Raw genomic sequence first — 20,041 nt, 5'->3', positions numbered from 1 at the left:
GATGAAAATGAAGCTCAAATTCTACCTTACACCATATTAAAAATATAAATTCCATATTCTTTAAGTATGAAAGATAACACAATTAATCTTCCAGAAGATAATGACAAATACTTACATTAACTTGAGGAAAGAAAAGGTCATTTAAACATGACACAAATTTTATTTATCGTAAAGGAAAAAAGTAAGTAAATTGGACTACTTAAATTGTAAACTTTTCTGTTAATTAAAAAAGAACCTTTCAAGAGTTAAAGGACAAGCCACAGAGTGGGGAAACGCTTTTGCAATACACATGGCCAAACAAACCACGACATAAACAAATGCACAAAAGACTTGAGCAGGCCAAAAGGATATCCAACTGGTTAACTTTATTAGTGATTGGAGAAACGTAAATTAAACCATAATGAGACACCCTTAAACACCCACTAGGATGACAAAAATCTTTGAAGAGTGATAAAACTGCACGTCTTGTTAAGGCTAGAGAGAAGCTGAAGTTTTCATATACCGCTGCTGGCAACACAATTTGCTACAACCACTTTGGAAAAATTGCTTGGCAATGTATATTAAAGTTTAACACACACATATGCTATTACCCAGCAATTCTCTTCTTGAAATACGACTTACAGAAACTGTTAACAGATGTACAAAACTTATCTATTATGGTAGAAGTCAAAAAACAGTAGCTACTTTTTAGGGAAGGAGTTAAAAGGATGCTTCTGGTGCAGTTGACATTTTATTTGTTGGGTAATTAGAAGAATAACTAAATTTAAAGATACTAAAGAGTTCATTTTTAAGGAGTGAAATGGGTATGTATTATATATATATTTTTTTTTTTCACTTTTAGAGCACATTCTAAAATACTTCAGATTGAAATCATGTGATGCCTGGATTTTCCAAAGTAATTCAGTTGATGAGGTGGAGCAAGAGGGCAAAAGATTGACCAAGAGTTAGTAATTGATGAAATTTGTTTCTTAGTTACAAGGAGGGTCATTATCAATTATTCTATAATTTTATATGCATTTATAATGTATCACAATAAATTACAACCAAAATAAATACGCAAAAATAACAAACAACAACAACTAAGTTTTGGACTCAAATTTGTGCCTACTAACATAAAGTTTCCTTGGTAGAATACGACAAATAAAAACTTTACTCTTGAGAGATTCTTTCTATTCTGTGGCTGTATTTCACAATGAATTCCAGGTTTCCTTTTTGGATATGCTTCAATATTTGTCCAGAGATAGGGAGGCAGTACGTGTCAGTCTGAGAGACATCCTGAAGACGTTTGATATGCCAGGCAACAGGCCGCTAGTCCTTTGTTCAGACCACACTGTAGCTCTGTTAAAGGGAGGAGAAAAAGTTGTACTGTTTCGTCAAGGCTCAAAGCAGTACCCCAAATATCGTTAGCACTGGGTACCACAACTACCCAGCATATATTCCCTTAGGCTCTAGAGAAAAGGCATTCACAACTCAGGTTAGGCATTTAATCTTTTTATAGCAGCTGCAGAGACAGGGGACGCTAAAGTTTGTTTGCAATATTTACTAAACCTGAGCAGCAAAAGCTATCAAAACAGCATCCCTATGAGGTTTCAATTTACAAACAGTCCTAACATGAATGGCGGATGTGTGGCCTCCCTTGTGTCTCACCCTTTTAGTTGGGAACAAAGACCACTGATGTGAAAATTTGTGAATGAAAAATTCAAACCCTTATTTTAAACCGATAGACACAGAAAGGTACAATCGCTTGAAACTGAAAAATGGGGAGATTTAGCATATGAGAGAGAGATTGTTGATCCCTGAGAGAGATTAAACAAACAAATGAAGTTCTTAAAGAAGAGACAGGAAAGTGGGAGAGAACTAGCAGAATTGGCCTTTGTTAGCAGAAGCGAGATTTCTGTAACTGGAGTAAAGCAGCGGAATAGAAGAGATATATTTGACTAGAATTTAATTTTCCATCTAGTTGCTTTGCTTTCCTCGATTAGTGAGGCTGGGGGTAAGATAGAGCAATGAAGATCCGCAGTGTATAGAATTTTTGTGTGCTCTCCGCCTCCCACTCCAGTTACTACCTAACGTATCTCCGAGTATTGGCTGTAAAAGTAAGTTTGCAGGAAAAAAAAAATGATGGGTGGTATTCATGTTAGGGTTGTGGGTAGGCTCTGTGGTGCAAAAGGCTTATATTGGAAAAACCACTCAACAGTAAATTTTACTCTGTGTTTTTCATCTAAAAATGCAGAAGAAAATTTTGAGACTATAAGTGTTAATGTGAACTTGTCAAGTGGCTTATGGGTTCTGAAAATTACAGCACAGCCTGCTGAAAAAACTGAAAACATTTTTACAAGAGTTCAGGTCAAAATTTTCATAAAAATACTTTCAGAAGAGTACTTTTGTTCTGCCTGCCCTCATAAATGTAACATTATTATCCAGGGATGTGTTCAATTCTATCAATTCACTGTATTGACATATAACTTCTTAAAAGTAGATTGAAAGAAAATAGTAACAAAACTCTTAAACATGAAATCATTTGTAAAGTTTAAATCATAATTTTATCATGAAAAGCCTGCTTTATTTCATTTTTTAAGGGGTTGATCATTGGATCTTAGTTCAGCAAGGGACAGAGGCAGTTTAGGTCAGGCTTCTCTTTAAAAAGAAGAAAATTAAGTGTAGAGATGAGTGCCTTTTACAGGGTCACGAGGAGTAAAAGTAAGACGAAGTCTAAGATGTTTTGAGCCTCACACTCATGCTCATTCCCAAACCACAATATCGAATCTAAAACGGAAAGAGAGGTGGCGTATAGAATTAAGACATTTTTATTCGGCCTTCACCAGGAATCAAAAGGTCTGGTTCTTAATGTGTGCTGCTTCAGTTTTGTACACCTTACAGACGAGAAACTTTTTTAATAGTTCTATTATGATATATTTGATATACAAAGAGCTACACAGATTTAATGTGTACAGCTTGATGAGTTTGGACATATGCAAACACCTGTGATACCATCACTACAATGAAGGCAATAGACATATCAGTCACTTCCAAACGTCCTCGTGCCTCTCTTTTTTTTGCGTGTGGTAAGAACACATCATGAGATCTACCCTCTTGACAGATCTAAAAGTGCAGAGTGCAATATTGCTAACTATATGCAAAATGCACAGCAGATCTCTAGAATGCATTCGTCATGCGTAACTGAAACTTTATACCCATCGAACACTGACTCCCTATTTTCCCTTCTCCCCAATTCCTGGCAATCACCATTCTATTCTCTGAGCATTATAGATACCTCACATAAATGGAATTACAAAGTATTTGTCCTTCTGTGACTGGTTTATTTCACTTAGCATAATGTCCTCCACGTTCGTAACTGGTCGTACATACTTAACTTTACTATTTCAAGTTCAATATAACATGTGTACAAACATGGATTACATGACACAACTAAATATTTGGATTTCTTATACAATAATTGAAGAAACTGAAGAACTTCTATAAAGTATTTGGTTTTGTTTCACTTCTGAATTGAAGTGTTTCAATTGATAGTATTTAATTTCTAGAAAACAGAATTTAATTTGAATTCTTATATTTCTAGCTTTTGTATAATGTTCAAATACACATTTAAAAAAATTCCCAAAGCTCATAAATTGATATTCTGTGCCCTTTTAATATATTCTTCTTTGCAGGTTTGTACTTATTATATATCTTCTAAAAGTGAATGACTTACAGAATAAAGTCAAATTGTCACAGCATTGAGATTTGGGGAAACTTACATGCTTTCCAAGCAAGAGATAATGAACTAAAATTTCATAAGAAGTAGCCTCTGCTAGAACTCCATTTTCATTTTGAAAATGACATTTTTTCTTTAGGGAGAAAAAAAGCGTATTAGAAAACAATGTCATAAGAATGATGAGAGCAGTTTTAGAAATGGCAGGTACAGAATGAATTCCAGAACCTCCACTACTGTCAACAAATAATTTATTCAGCATCTTCAAAGTGCTAGGCACTCTATCAGGTTTTGGGGACACAGCACTGAACAAAAGGGAAAAAGCTCTGTTTTCATAGTGATTACCACATAGAGGAAGAAGAGAGACAATAAAAAAAATTAACTGAAATATATGGCTTCCCAAGACGTGTTAAGTACAAGAAATGCTTTCTTTACTCAATGAACATGATACATAATGTTTAAGCAAATAACATGTACAGTTAAGTCATTGTAACATATTAAATACTTGAGCCTAGATAACCGGCAGTTCTGGCAGCCAAGTGTTCCGCAGGTTTTCAGCATCTTTCAAACATATCTGGGTCCTGCATGCAGTTTTACATCATTGGGTGCCAGTTGTCCACTCCAGCTTCAGTACTGATTGGGAGGATGCTGGGTGAGGTTGTCTTAAAATTTATTCTCAAAGAGTGAACAGTGTTATAATGAAAGGATAAAAGGTGGTACTATTAATATTTTATACCAAGATAACTAACATAAACCAGGACTCTACAGGAATGCGTAGTCACTCTAATTCTGTCCCGAGATTGGCTAGTACATCCAGCACAGTTGGAGCGAGTCTAGCAATCTCTAGATCTCTTGAAGAGGGGGCACCCATTTTGAAAGCCCTATTTTAGGAGATTAGGCCAGAATAATTTTAGGGATATGGGGACTCACGAGTTTCCTGAGGACAGGTTGTCTGTCATTTTCCAAATGGGTCTAGTCACCCTATCTGTGTATCTGCTACTTTGAGAGCTGAAGCCAACAAAAGTCAGTTGTCAAACTCTAGTCACTATTTAAATTCATATCACAATGTATTATAATATTATTTAATACAATGGAAAAAATTGGGAAAAAAGAAATCAGTGGAGGAGACAGAGAGTTGTGTGGTCTGATTTTAAATATCACAGCCACAGAAGAACTGCATGAAGTGAAAAATCCTGCCAGATATCTGGGGAAGTGTGTTCCAAGAAGCCTGAGTAGTATAGGAGTGTTCAAGAACCAGAAAGGAGGTTAATGTGCCTGGAGTGGAGGGAATTAGGGGAAGAGGCAGGAGATGAGGAAGAATGAGGTTAGACCATGGAGAAAACCGTCAGTCATTGTAGGACCTTTTATTTCTACTCTGAATCCAATGCAAAGGGTTTTCAGCAGAAGGGAAAGATTTAGCTTTCTATTGAAAAATCACCATTCTAACTGCTATGTTGATAAGAAACTCTGGAGGCAAGAGAAGAGGTGGGGGACCAATCAGCAGGCTGTTACAGCAGTGAGCAGAAGAGTGAGAGCAGCAGTGGTCAAAGTGAGAAGCCATTAGAGTTTGGATTTATACACATAATTCAGATTTTAATTATGCATACATATATACATATATGTATATGTGCAAAAAACAGAAATTATTATGTAAATTTTCAAATGTACAAGAGTATGGACAATAGAATAATGAACTCCATGGGCCCATCACTTATTCAATCATTAACAACATATGGTTTTATTTCTTTCTCTCCAACGCCACATCCCTGGCCTCCATGGGATAATTTTAAAGCAAAGTGTGTCATATCATTCATCCATAAATACTTCAATATATGTCTCTAATTTTTAACATATTATACCTAAAATATTATTTATCAATATCATCAAATATTGTCAGCATTCAAAATTTTCTAATAGTCCCATAAATGTTATTTTTTACACTGGTTTGTTTAAATAAAGATCCAAAAACTAAATTCTGAATATATTTTTAAGTGCAGTGGTCGAGGGCCAATCAGGAGGCAAAGCCACATGCAAAGCCCTTAAACAGAGAGAATTTAATATACGTAACTCTTAACTAGAAACTGAATTTACTAGAAAGGGGAAAAAAAAGATTTCTAAGGTATCACAGCAAGATGAGGCAGCTAACATACATACAGCTGGGACTACAAAGAAAGCAGATTGAAATTATTAAAACTTAGAATCTTGGGGAAAGAGCCGTGTATTTAGAAGCTAAAAGTCTGAGATGAGGGAGCCAGCCTGCTTGGTTCTGGTGAGAGCTCTCCTTGGCTTGCATATAGCTGCCTTCATATTGCGTCTTCACATTACCTTTCCATGGAGTGTGCACACAGAAAGAGAGAGTGGCTGAGCTTTCTGGTGTTAATTCTTATAAGGACACAGCATTTAACTGTCATTATTTCTCTAGAGGCCCCATCTCCAAAAAATGGCCACACTAGGGGGATAGGGTTTCAACATATGACTTTTGAGGAAATGCAAACATTCAGTCGGTAAGAAGTCCCATGGAGGTATAACCCAGACATCTGAGAAAATGTTGCTACACAGTGATTTCTTGTGTCATTAAGCATGGAGGGTTCCCTCTGTACTAAGATCCAGACTTTGGAGGAGAACATGCTATTCAATTTGTGCTGGTGTCTCTGGAAGAGTATGATAAATATGGTTCTGCAAGTGTTAGAAAAATCACAAACTGGCTCCAACAACTGATACTACGACAAGCCACTGCTGGAGTGAAATATTACCTGCAGGAATAGGAAATGAGCAAGACCCTTCCTCAAAATAGAAGGAAGAAATCCCTTTTGGTTCTTTGCTTTCCTGTCTCCCTCTAGTTCTCACTATTAGCACAGACTAAGAGGGAACAGGTGGCAAATCAGCAACGTGACTTGCAGAGTTCTAGACCAGCACCACGAAGAAGAATGCAGAAAATTTTGTTTGAAGCTAAGATATCTATTAAATACCATAATATACTTCTTTTGATTTTAAGTGAATTTGATTTGAAGTTTTCTTGTGGCTAACAGTTCCCTACCTTGAGTGGCCATATGTCTACTTGCCTGCGACAGTCCACTTTACATCTGTTGCCTGACATCACATACAGATTGTGTTCCTGCTCACTGTGAAATGTAGCCAAGTTTGAATAAAAAATGCCATGGCCATTCTCAACCAAAGTGACACATGTCACTTTAGGCAATGATTCACTTTACTCCTTAAACACCACTAGCTCGAAAGCAATTACTTAGAAAGATTTCAAAAATAAACTATAGTTGCCTTTGTGACACATCTTCATCCAAGTGAATGGTGTAATGATTAAGGGGTAGGTTTTGTTTTGTAGTATTAGGAAATGGTACAAATTTTACTCAAGTTCCACTTCAAATAACAACAAAGAGCTTCTAGGTTGTTCTACACTGTCTTCCTCTTCCTCCTTCCTTTTCTGTATTGTCTTTGGAGTCCTTGCAATAAGATTTAACTTTTAACAAAATCATATAATAGACCATGCTTTATAAAGCTTGTGGATAAAAATATCTTCATAATTATGAAAAAAACAAAGGACGCTTTCCCTCCATGGAAAACTGAGTGAAGAGGAGGCATCACTGAAAGTTTATTTCAAAAACTTGCCAAGACCCTCTGGAGTGTGAGGGAAAGAGGAATTGGTATCTAACTCAAACTAGAAGTCCACTGCCTAAAGCTGGGGAAGCTGCCTGCACACCACTGACAGGAGAGGAGAGAGAAAGGGCTGCGTTGGGCAAGAGTGGCACTTTTCCTTGCACTAAGGTGAGGGTGTTGGCTGTGGTTCATTTAAAAGGGAATCCTGGAGACTTCCAGTTTCCGGTTATACACATAAGGGGCTGAGAAGTTGCCACTTTGCCCAAGAACAATTAAACAGCTAAACAGATGGAAAAGTCAACAACTCTCTTTGGATCCGTAAGGGAGGGGAAGGTTCAGGGCAAACCTCTACCCCCAAGATTGAAGAAACAGACAGGTGAATACAAGGAGTCATGGTTTAACAGTGACTCATGAGCAGAAACTGTCACTAGAACCTCCACCAGTGTGGGAAAACCTGACCTATAATTGACATGTTGCTGGAGACTGTATGGACAAGCCTGGGAATTAAAAATTTCAAGAGGATTCTCATGTAGGAGGTCCCCCACAATATTGTAACATTAACCTCCACGAGCTCAACCAGGTTCCCGTAGTAAATATCTGAGAAAACTCTCATCTGTCTTCTTGCAGGGAGAGCAAAAAGGAACCATTTTGAATTATGGCAGAGCACTCTGTTCTTAAGAAGACTTGCCCTCAGGGGAAAACCAGTTAAACAGAGCTTAACCTTCTGGGGTTTTTATCAGTGCCTAAACAGCCTGGGGGAAGAGAAATCCATAGCCATCTCTAGTCAGCTCTAGCCTTCCATTTAGGGGAAGAGAAACTCCAAACTCCAGCCCACTGTAACCATCCTGTACCACCTATGGGAAGAGAAAAAACTGAGAAACACTTGTTAAGTTCACAGTCCAGAGGCATGGGCTCACTAAAAGACTGAGATCTAATCATTAAGTGTGACACACCTCCTCTCCCACAGCTTACCGCAACCTCACCACTGACGTCCTATTTATAGAAGTTCCTTTTACCCAGTACATCATGTCTAGCTATCAAGAAAGAATTAGAAAGCACACCAAAAGGTAAAAACCTCCCACAATTTGAAGAGACAGAGCAAGCACAATAGCCTGACATGGCATAAATGTTGGAACTATCAGACTAGGAATTTAAAACAACTGTGACTAATATGCTAAGGGTTCTAATGGATAAAGTAGACCACAGGTAAGGACAAATAAGCAATGTAGGAAGAGAGATGGAAATCCTAAGAAGACCCAAAAAGAAATTCTACAGATAAAGAAACCCTGACAAGGGCCAGCCCTGTGGCTGAGTAGTTACGTTTGTGCACTCTGCTTCGGTGGCCTGGGGTTTGCCAGTTCAGAACCTGGGTGTGGACCTACACACACTCATCAGGCCATGCTGTGGCAGTGTCCCCCATAAAAGAACTGGAGTGACTTACAACTGGGATATACAGCTATGTACTGGGGCTTCAAGGATTTAAAAAAAAAAAAAAAACAGGAAGATTGGCAACATGTACAGTTAGCTCAGGGCCAATCTTCCTCACCAAAAAAAAAAAGGCAGAAAAAAAAGTACACTGATAGTAATGACGACTACCTTTGATGAGACTTTTAGGAGACTGGACACAGCTGAGGAAAAAAATCTGAGCTAGAGGATGTATCAATGGACTCCCCAAAACTGAAAAGCAAGGAGAGCAAAGACTGTAAATAACAGAACAAAATATCAAATATTGTGAGACAGCTACAAAAGGTATAACATACAGGAAATGAAAAGGCAAGAAGGAGAAGAAAGAGAGAAAGGAATAGAAGAAATATTTGAAACAAAAATGACAGAATTTCCTCAAATTAATGGAAGATACCAAACCACAGATCTAGGAAGCTCAGAGAACAGCCAGCAGGAAAAAAAATAACAAAAATCCTACACATAGGCATATCATTTTCCAATTACATAAAATCACAGATAATGAAAAAATTCTGAAAGAAAAGAAAGAAAAAACACCTCACCTATACAGGAACAAAGACAAAAATTACAACCAACTTCTCCTTAAAGATCATCAAAGCAAGAAAAGAGTGAAGTGAAATATTTAAAGTATTGAGAGAAAAATCTCAACAATCTAGCATTCTATACCCTGAAAAATTATCCTTCAAAAGTGAAGGATAAATAAATATAAAAAGAACTCATACAACTCCATAGAAAAATTTCCCAAACAATCCAATTAAAAAATGGCAAAGGATCTGAAGAGATATTTTTCCAACAAGACATAAAGATGGCCAACAGATACATGATAAGACACTCAACATTACTCATCATCAGGGAAGTGCAAAGCAAAACTTTGATATCACCTTACACAAGTTAGAATAGCTATTGTCAAAAAGACAAGAAATAACAACTCTGGGCAGAAATGTGGAGAAAAACTAATGCTTGTGCACTGTTGGTGAGAATGTAAGTGGTACAGCTACTATGGAAAACAGTATGGAGGTTCCTCAAAAAATTAAAAATGGAACTTCTATATGATTCAACAATTCCGCTTCTGAGTATTTATCTGAAGAAAATGAAAATACTAACTCAAAAAGTTATATGCAGTCAACATGTTTATTGCAGGACTATTTACAAAAGCCTATGGAAGTTATGGAAGTAACCTATGTGCCCATTCATGGATGAATGGATAAAGAAAATGTGATATATATATATATATACATAATGGAGTATTATTCAACATTAAAAAGAAGGAAATCTTACCATTTGTGACAACATGAATGGGGCTTGAGGGCATTATGCTAAGTGAAATAAGACAGAAAGACAAATATCATGATCTCACTTATATGTGGAATTAAAAAAAAGCTGAGCTCATAAATACAGAGGACAGATTGGTGGTTGCCAGAGGTGGGGGGTGGAGGATAGGGGGGTGGAAGAAATGAGTGAAGGGGCTCAAAAGGTACAAACTTCAAGTTATTAAATAAATAAATCATGAAGATATAATGTACAGCATAGTGATTATGGTTAATAATACTGTATTGCATATTTGAAAGTTGCTAAGAGAGTAAATACTAAAAATTCTCATCACAAGAAAAATATTTTGTAACTGTGTGTAGTGATGGATGCTAACTAGATTTGTGGCAATCATTTCTCAATATATACAAACATCAAATCATTATGTTGTACAACTGAAACTAATATAATGTTATATGTCAATTATACTTCATTTAAAAAAGTGAAGGAGAAATAAAGACTTCCTCAAACAAAAATTGAAGGAATTTGTTGCCACTAAACTTGCCTTGCAAGAAAGGTTAAAAGACATTCTTTAAAAGAAGGAAAATAATATAGATCAGAAAATCAGATTTACATAAAGAAAGAGCATCAATGAAGGAAAAAATGAAGGTAAAATAATTTTTCTTTCTCTTTTTCTTAATTGATCTAACATTTAAGAGTTTGTTGAAAATAATAATAGCAATGATGTTTTCAGTTACACATATGTGCTCATGTTTGCTTATATATATAAGTAAAATGAATGATAGAAATGATACAAAAGACAGAGGCAAAAATTAGGATTATTTCTTTGTTATAAGGTACTCATACTACCCGTGAAGGGATTTAGTGTTATTGGAGAGTGGGCTTGGACTGGCTGTAAATGTTTCTGGTAAACTCTACGGCAACCACCAAAACAAAGTAAAAAAAAAAAAAAAAAAAAAGAAGTGTAACTGATAGAAAGGAGAAAAAATGGGAAAACATAAAATTCTCAAGTAAAACCACAAAAGGAGAAAAAGAGTGAAAGACAAAAATAGGCACAAAAAACACAGGCAATAAATAAGAAACAGGAATAGATATGGTACATATCAGTCCAACTTCATCAATCCTTGCTTTGAATGTCAATGGACTAAATGCACCAATTAAAGACACAGATTCTGAGTGGATCAAAAAAATATGACCAACTGTAAGTGGTCCATAAGAAACCCATTTCAAATATAAAGATACATGCAGATTAAACATAAATGGATGGACAAAAATATACTATGCTAGTAATACTCAAAAGAAAGCAGAAGCAGCTATGTTAATTTCAGACAGAGCAGACTTCAAAGTAAGGAAAATTATCAGGGATAAAGAAAGGCATTACATAATGACAAAGGGATCACTTCTTCAAAATATGACATTTCTTGATGTGTGTGCACCTAACGAAAGATCAAACTATTTGGGGGAAAACTGATAGAACTGTACTGTACATGAGCCTGAAATTAATAATGACATAGTTGAACTCAACACCACAACCAACCAAGTGGATATAATTGACATCTATAGACTACTTCATCTAACAAAAGCAGAATTAACAATTTCGTCAGGCTCACATTGAATATTCACGGTAATAGACCACATTCTGGGCCATAAAACGCACCTTAAGGAATCTAAAAGAATAGAAATCATATAACTTCTACTCTCAAATCACAATGGAATTAAACTCGAAATCAACAATAGAAAGATAACTAGAAAACCACCAAATACGTAGAAGTTAAACAACAAATTTCAATGTAACATGTGAGTCAAAGAAGAAATCTCAAGAGAAATTTTAAAATATTTTGAACTAAATGAAAATAAAAACACAAATAATCAAAATTTGTGGGATGCATGAAAGCAGTGTTTAGTGGGAAATTTATAGCACTGAATCCACATATTGGAAAAGAAGAAAAATCTGTAACTAATAATCTAAGTTTCCACCTCTGGAAACTAGAAAGGGTAGAGCAAATTAAATCCAAAGTAAGCAGAAGAAATTATAACAATTAGAGCAGTAATTGGTAAAATAGGAAACTGACAGAGAAAAGTCAAAGAAACCAAAACCTCGTTCTTCAAAAAGATCAATAAAATCAACAATCCTCTAGCCAAGCTAACAAAGAAAGGAAGAGAGAGGACACAAATTACTAATATCAGAAATGAAAGAGGGACATCACTACTGATCCCATGAAAATTAAAAGGATAAGAAAGGAATACTGTGAAAAGCTCTATGCCCACAAATTCGATAACATAGACAAAATGGACCAATTCTTGGAAAGACACATGTGGAAAAACTAACACAAGAAGAAATAGATGATCTGAATAGGCTTGTATCTATTACAATAAGTGAATTGATAATTAATATTCTTCTAAAAAAATAAAGCACAAGATCTAGATGGGTTCACTGGTGAATTCAACCAAATAAGTTTAAGGAAGAAATTATATCAATTCTTGGCAATCTCTTTCAGAGAACAGAAGCAGAGAGAATACTATTTAATTTATTCTGTGAGGCCAGCATTATCCTAGCAACAAGAGCAGAAAAAGACATTACAAGAAAAGAGAACTACAAACCAATATCTCTCATGGACATAGATGTAAAAATCCTCAACAAAATGCTAGCAAATTGAATCCAATAAAAAATAAAAATAATTGTACATCATAAAAAAGTGGGATTTATTTTATTCTGGGATTTCCAGGCTGATTCAACATTTGAAAATCACTTCATATAATTCCTAACATCAACAGGCTAAAAAAGAAAAAAAAAATCACACAATTATATTAATAGGTGTAGAAGAAGTATTTGACAAAATACAACACCCAATCATAACAAAAACTCTTAGTAAACTAGCAATAGGTGAAGTGTTTCTCAACTTGATAAATACTATCTCCATAAAACCTACAGCTGCCATTATATTCAGAGGTGAGAAATTCAAAGCTTTTACGCTAAGATCAGGTACAAGGCACAAACATATCCTCTCATTACTCCTACTCAACAGTGTACTAGAAATCCATGCTAATGCAATAAGGCAAGAAAAGATAGGTATACAAATTGGTAAGGAGGACACAAAATTATTTTTGTTTTCAGATGATATGATAGTCTATATAGAAAATCTGCAAGAATCAATGAAAACAAAAACTCTCCTGAAACTAATAAGTGATTATAGTAAGTTGCAGGATATAAAGTTAATATATAAAGGTCAATTGCCTTCTTATAGACCAGCAATGAAAAAGTAGAATTTGAAATTAAAATCAATACCATTTACATTAGTACCCCCAAAATGAAATATTTAGGTATAAATCTAACAAAATATGTACAAGGTCTATATGAGGAAAACTACAAAAGTATGATGAATAAAATCAAAGAACTAAGTAAATGGATGCCAGTGTCACAATCCAATGTACACATCAGGATAGATGCGGAGAGGGCTGATGGCCACTCTGAGTTTATTATAACCAGCGTTTCAGTGTATACATAGCTTACATCTGTTAAACATACACAGGTATTCTGGACAATTTAATTAGCGAATGCCAAGAATTCTTAGCGATTTCTCAAGGATCCTTCCCTCGGCCTCTGTTTTGATATTATCATGTTATTGCTGTGCTCCTCTATTTTATCTCGGAGCAGGCAAGTCCTCCTAGTCAACGGCCCCCCCTGCTCCAGATATGTCTCCATCTGTGCCCCCGGGCGACCAGAGCCTGGCTTAGGTTGCCTCCCCCTGGAGGTCTTACCCGTCATTGGCTAAGTGGCCTTCTCACCTCCGGGTCACAGTTTGTTGGCAAGCCTTTTCCAGTGATTATTAACCCTTCCTGCATCAGGGGCAGCTACAATGGAGACATATTCATGTTCATGAACAAGAAGATTTAATATTGCCAAGATGTCAATTCTTCCCAACTTGATCTATAGATTTAATGCAATTCCAATCAAAATTGCATTGTTATTTTATGGATATTCTGATATTAAAGTTTATATGGAGAGGGAAAAGACCAGGATAACCAACACAACATTGAAGGAGAAGAACAAAGTTTGAGGAATTATGCTACTTGACTTCATGACTTACTATAAAGCTACAGTAATCAAGAGTGTGTCATTGGTGAAAGAACAGACAAATGGATCAGTGGAACAGAATAGAGAGCTCTTAAATAGACCTGAAAAATGTAGTCAATTGACCTTTGACAAAGGAGTAAAGGCAATACAATGGGGCAAAGATACCTTCTTCAACAAAAAGTGGAGAAAAAACTGGACATCCACATGCAAAAAAAAAAGCAAATCTAGACACAGACTTACTAACACAAATGGACCACAGATCTAAATGTAAAATGCAAAACTATAAAACTGTGTGTGTGTTTCACCTACATATTCTCAGTACCTAATACATATATGCACTCAAATATGGACTCAAGAATGAACTATTAGTAAATATATTATATGTAAGGCATCAGACTATTCTTAAAATAAATAATTATTTAATGATACTTTATTTGACCCAACGGGATTCATACAATTATAAAATAGCTTTCAATGCATTAGGCTTTTGTGAGTCAGCAATAATAATTTTGCTGTTCAAAATTTAAATGAGAATTATGAATGTGATCTGGGTGTGAATGAAAACTCCTAAGATAGCTCTACAACTGTCATACAACGTCTCTGTCACACAACTGTCAAAGTCTTTACTCCTCCACCTTTATCATTTAACCCATAACTTCAAGACAGAGTTTGACTTTTTTTAGGCTTTGTGGGGCATACCATGTCTGTCTGTCATAAGTACTCAACTATGCCATCATGGTCTGAAAGCAGCTATAGACAATACAGAAATAAATGGATGTGCCTGTGTTCCAGAAAAATGTTATTTACAAAAACAGGTGGCAGTGGACAATATTTGGCCTATGGGCTGTAGTCATAAAACCTATGCTTTAAGTAATCAAACTTTTACAAAGTCCTTTTAGTTCTGCTTATTCTGCAAATTAGAAATATTTTTAAAGAAGTATCTCAGTCTCAAGAGTAGATAATTTTCCTTTCTCCAGAAAGTAGGCTTTTGGAAACATTGCCATATCACATCCTTACTTTAACCAGAAAAATTAGTTTCTTCCTATATTGCTCTCATAGCAGTTTGCCCACACATTTGCAGGAGATCAATGAGGCTGAAAAGAGACTGAAAGTAATTAGAAAATAAGGATTCTATGTCAAAGCTCAATTCATTGATCTAGTCATGGTTAATATGAATATCTTTACATGAGAATGAATTACGATAGTTCTGTAAATTTGTGACCGGTTAGTTCAAAAACACCTAGATGCCAATTCAACTATAATCTCAGGAAAGTATGACTATAATGCAATTATATTTCAGTAAGTAAAATTCTGATCAATTGAAACATTGACCTAAATGTTAGCAGAAAGGGAATGGTTAATAAGCATACTGGGCAACATTTTCCTGCATCAAGTTGGGGGAAAACATTTAGATGCTGTGATTTTTTTTTCCTACTCAACTGTAAAATCCCGTATTGATTCGTAAGGAAAACAGCCTCCTACAAATTCAATTTCTTGCATCATGAAAAAAAATACCAACTGATGTCTTTAACAACAGCACAGCACATGAACAGCATTCAATTAGTGTCAATGATTAATAGCTTTTATTAATAGAAGAATGAAAAAGAAAAAAATAAGATCTGCTTTTTAGCCTCTAAAATCTTAATATCTAAGATTATTAGAAAAGTTTGAAAATGAAATGAAAGCCCCTGTTAAATTTTTAATACATTAATTTTTCCACATTAGAATTCACAATGGAGATTCACAATGAATTAGGTTGAACCATATGAAATCATTGATATTTGATCTTTGTGATCTAAAAAAATTTCTGTTATGTGATTCAATTTATAATCTTAAGTAATCCTTGAGACAACCTTGCATGATAGGTACTGATCCCACCTGATAGACCCAAAATAATGATGCAGAGAAGAAGGTGATTTGCCTAAGCCTACAAAGAGAGCTAGTGGCAGCACTGGAAACTAAAAATATTTTATTATGTTCAATGTCACAGACACTGAAAACTTAATGTACCCAGAACACTTTTCTGTGTATGAGTGTATAAGACTAAATTCAGCTTTCCACTCATCCTGATGTGAGATCTCCATCTTCCATGTTTTGAGTTCTTTCAATGCCCCATTCCAATGTATCTCTAAAGAAAAATGATTTTAAAATTGTTATTATTTGTATCTAAGGATTGTCCTACGGAGACTTATTCCTAGCATTGCCAAATTCCAGTGTCTAGACTTTTCCAATGTGAAAGGATGTATTTAAAAATTGACTACAGGATTTATATGGCAAAGCAGTCCTTATTCACCTTTCATCATTGACCTACAGTGTAAAAAGCATCAGCCAAAGCACCAGCCAAGTAGATGGAAATCAAATCTTAGAATCATTAACATTTTCAACTTTAGAAATGGTTCTTTGTTGTAAAGGAAGAGTGCAGGCTGAATAACCTCTGTGTGATTCTCTAGCTCAACTCTCCACCTTTCCCCTCCCTCCTGTGTGTCTCAGGAGGCTGACCTCTATGGACTATTTGCCAGTAGCCTCTGGCTGATAACAGACTTCCACAGAAAATTTGAGGGGGAAAGAGAGAGAGGTTTTGTTATTTATTGCCTCAGAAATCTCTCCCACTGCCAACAATCATCTGACAGTGGTTGTATTACCTGAATCAAACACCGGGGCTCTTTCTGGGTGGCCTCATGTTTTCAGTACCCTCTGAGGTTCCTGTAACAGCTGCCTTCTCTCGCTTTGTCAGGACAAGGGTGCTAATAACTTTATACTCTTACTAAACCCTAGGTGCATCATCAACCTTTGTTGGCTCTCTCAACTCTGCCAATAGCTCATTACTTCTCAAAACTCTCTTAAATCACTCCTCTGACTATAACAGCTGTTTCTTGCTAGAATCTTATTACAGAGTAACTGTTTATATATATAACATTAAAAGTCTCCAAATTGACTTCATCGATGGTACTAAATCATCAAACTCAAAAAGAAACTGAAATGTATGACCAGAATGCCTATTTACTAATTTACAGAGGGAGGTATTTTCACTTCCTGTCAAAAGAATAGCTATATTTGGGAACTGAACTTTGGTAACATCCAATTTAAAGTTCTAATAAATATCACAAATTCATTCGTCACATGGTTTTCTTTTCAATCTTTAAAAAACAATTTCTTTTTTTACTTATTCATTTGTTTAGTGTTAATGATTACCAGAGTGATTGGCAAGAGTGGTTGCTCAACAGTCGCTTTGAGAAAGATAGGGACAGATGAGAAAAAGGAATAGCTAAAAACAACTCTATGTTGCTCATAGAATTAAGGGACAAATAATTTCTTTCATTTCTTTGAGAAAATAGCATTTATTTTCTCAAAATTTTTAAGCTAATATTTTTTCACATAGATTATTCTGTTCACAGCTATTAAGCAATTTCTTCCTAGATATGAAGACAAAGTGATTTCCTAGTAGTTGTGAATCCAAATGAATGACCTATATCACAGTCACAGCCTCATAAAGAAAAGTCAAGTACTCTGCAAAGATATACAGAGTTATTACACAACTAGAGGAAGGAATTCTTGTGCATAATTAATCTTGCTATATAATCACCTAAACCCAGAGAAGTTGAGAAATTATTTCATGTCAAAGAACAGGGCAAAGAAGAAAAGGAATCTGCAATTATCACTTACCTTCTAGAACTAAAAAGAAGAAAAAGATTGTATGATTAACAAGTTCTATCAAGGTGACATTTTTATGATAGTGCTGAGTACCCAGACACCTATATAATTGGCCTTTGTGCTTGAATTTATTGAAAAGAAAGACTCAAGTGTGGAGTAGTAAAACAGACTTCTGTAATTTTTCAAGATACACAGTGGCTTTTGAGATTTATTTTTTGCTTTTTATTTTTTTAATTTTTAAAATATTTTCAATTATTATTGTTATTTATTTTTTATTGAAGTAACATTAGTTTACAATATTATATAAATTTCAGGTGTACATCATTATATTTCGATTTCTGTGTAGACTGCATCATATTCATCAGGCAGAGACTAACTGCCACCCATCACTACACACATGTGCCCTAGCACCCCTTTCAGCCTCCTCCCTCTCCCCTTCACCTCTGGTAACGGCTCATCTAATTTCTGTATCTATGTATGTGCTTGTTGTTGTTTTTATCTTCTATTTGTGAGTGAGATCATACAGTATTTGACTTTTTCCCTCTGACTTATTTCGCTTAGCATAATACTCTCAGGGTCCATCCACGTTGTCGCAAATGGCAAGATTTCATCTTTTTTAGTGGCTGAGTAGTTTTCCATTGTGTATGTATACTACATCTTCTTTATCCATTCATCCCTTGATGGGCACAGTTTGTTGCTATTGTGGATAATGCTGCAATGAACACAGGGGTGCATGTATCTTTAGGCATTATGTTTTTGTGTTCTTTGGATATCTCTGGTTTGGGAGATGAAGCTCAAAAGTAGCATAGAAAAATTGTGAGGATAGTGAAACATGAAGAAGATAGTGGTGTTATTGAATTTATTCACCCAAGAGATAGTTTTGATCACATATTCACCGTCAAGCACCACACAAGCACATTTGATATAAAGATTAAGACTGTCCTCTTCATGGAGGAGACATGTGTAAAGAATAATTATAATTCAAAATCATAAATGCTACTATAAGGAAACGACTTAGGCTATTAGATTACGGAGAAGGTGACGTTAGTTCTGAGACAAGCACTTAAGGAGAATTTTCTGAATAGTTATAGAAGAATGTGTAACTTTGAAGAAACAACATAGCAGAAGTTTCCATTCAGGTGATGGAAGTTGGGAGGAACAAAAGATGAAAAGAGAGGAGTAGATAAGGGTAAGATTATAAAACACCTAAAGGCCATGCTTTTGTGTTTTTTTCCCTCATGCGAATCTTCTTCTTCCATAGGTTATAGAAATAAATGATTGAAAGCAAACAGACTTTATAAATAATGTTCTTGTGTGTCCTTAAAAGAGTCTACTCTCTATTACATTTATGAATTTATAAAATAATGTCAAATAGCTGAAAGAGATCACTGTAATATATATAATTCATGTCAAATCCAAAGTATTAACCATAAGTGCTTAGAGTTATTTTACAATTTCACTGTAACAATTTTCCTTTCCTAAACTGTACCCAAATTTCTTTCTACTTCTCTAGAAAAGATCCTTCTTTTAGTGAAATGAATCTTTCTCTAGCGAAAAGATAACTGGTCGTAGTTATTTTTCCAGTTTTCTGTTTCACATTTCTTATGTATTTCCCCTTTATCTCCCAGCATAAATATTTTTTCCTCCCCCTATTCTTCTATTTTTATTAATAACTCCTAGATGGCCATATTAATTATTCATTGGATGATAAGAATGCATGAATGATTTGCAGAAGCAAATGGGTTAAGAGTAGGAGAGACTGTACTGAGAGCTACCAGGAATATTACTGCACATTCTAAATGCTATGGAAAAATATCAAGCCTGGTGTTAATAGATTTTTTTTCCTTACATTTTTCTCTGTCACACATGTTGAAGGAGAAAATAAATAGTGTACAAATTTTGAAAGAGCCAGAAAACTTCCCATGGGAATACCTTGGAAATGAGGAGAATGGTTTTGGACTGGGCTTCAGTTATTAGCATAGATATATTTCTGAATCATTTGTTTGATTGCGTGTGCTTTATCTGATCTGGCTAGATGATTTTAAAGACTGGATTTCCTTGACAATCAAGTTAAATATGAGGGTGGAGATTTCCCAGAATATCTTAGGAATCAGACCTCAAGCAGTGTGCCTAAGAGAAAATAGTTAATAATGCAGGGACATTCAACCTTAATGCAATAATACAGCATAGTTACAAGGTCAATAATTATTTTCATAAATGCACTTCAATCTCCTCCCATCTATGGATCTATATTTTTCAAA

The 20,041-nt window shown here is 35.2% G+C and overlaps 1 long non-coding RNA gene across 1 annotated transcript in view; it reads right to left on the bottom strand.

The window, feature by feature from the left end:
* Positions 1–351: 351 nt before the first annotated feature.
* LOC139046374 (uncharacterized) overlaps positions 352–20,041 on the bottom strand; it is a 143,086-nt gene continuing 123,396 nt past the window's right edge. The window contains exon 3 of the long non-coding RNA XR_011506351.1: positions 352–1,338. This is a non-coding gene — a long non-coding RNA (uncharacterized lncRNA). The remainder of the gene's footprint in view (positions 1,339–20,041) is intronic.

The sequence above is a fragment of the Equus asinus genome, chromosome 2, assembly GCF_041296235.1.
Source record: "Equus asinus isolate D_3611 breed Donkey chromosome 2, EquAss-T2T_v2, whole genome shotgun sequence".
NCBI lineage: Eukaryota > Metazoa > Chordata > Mammalia > Perissodactyla > Equidae > Equus > Equus asinus.
The sequence above is the reverse complement of the archived record's forward strand: the minus strand, read 5'-3'. Positions and strand labels throughout refer to the sequence as shown.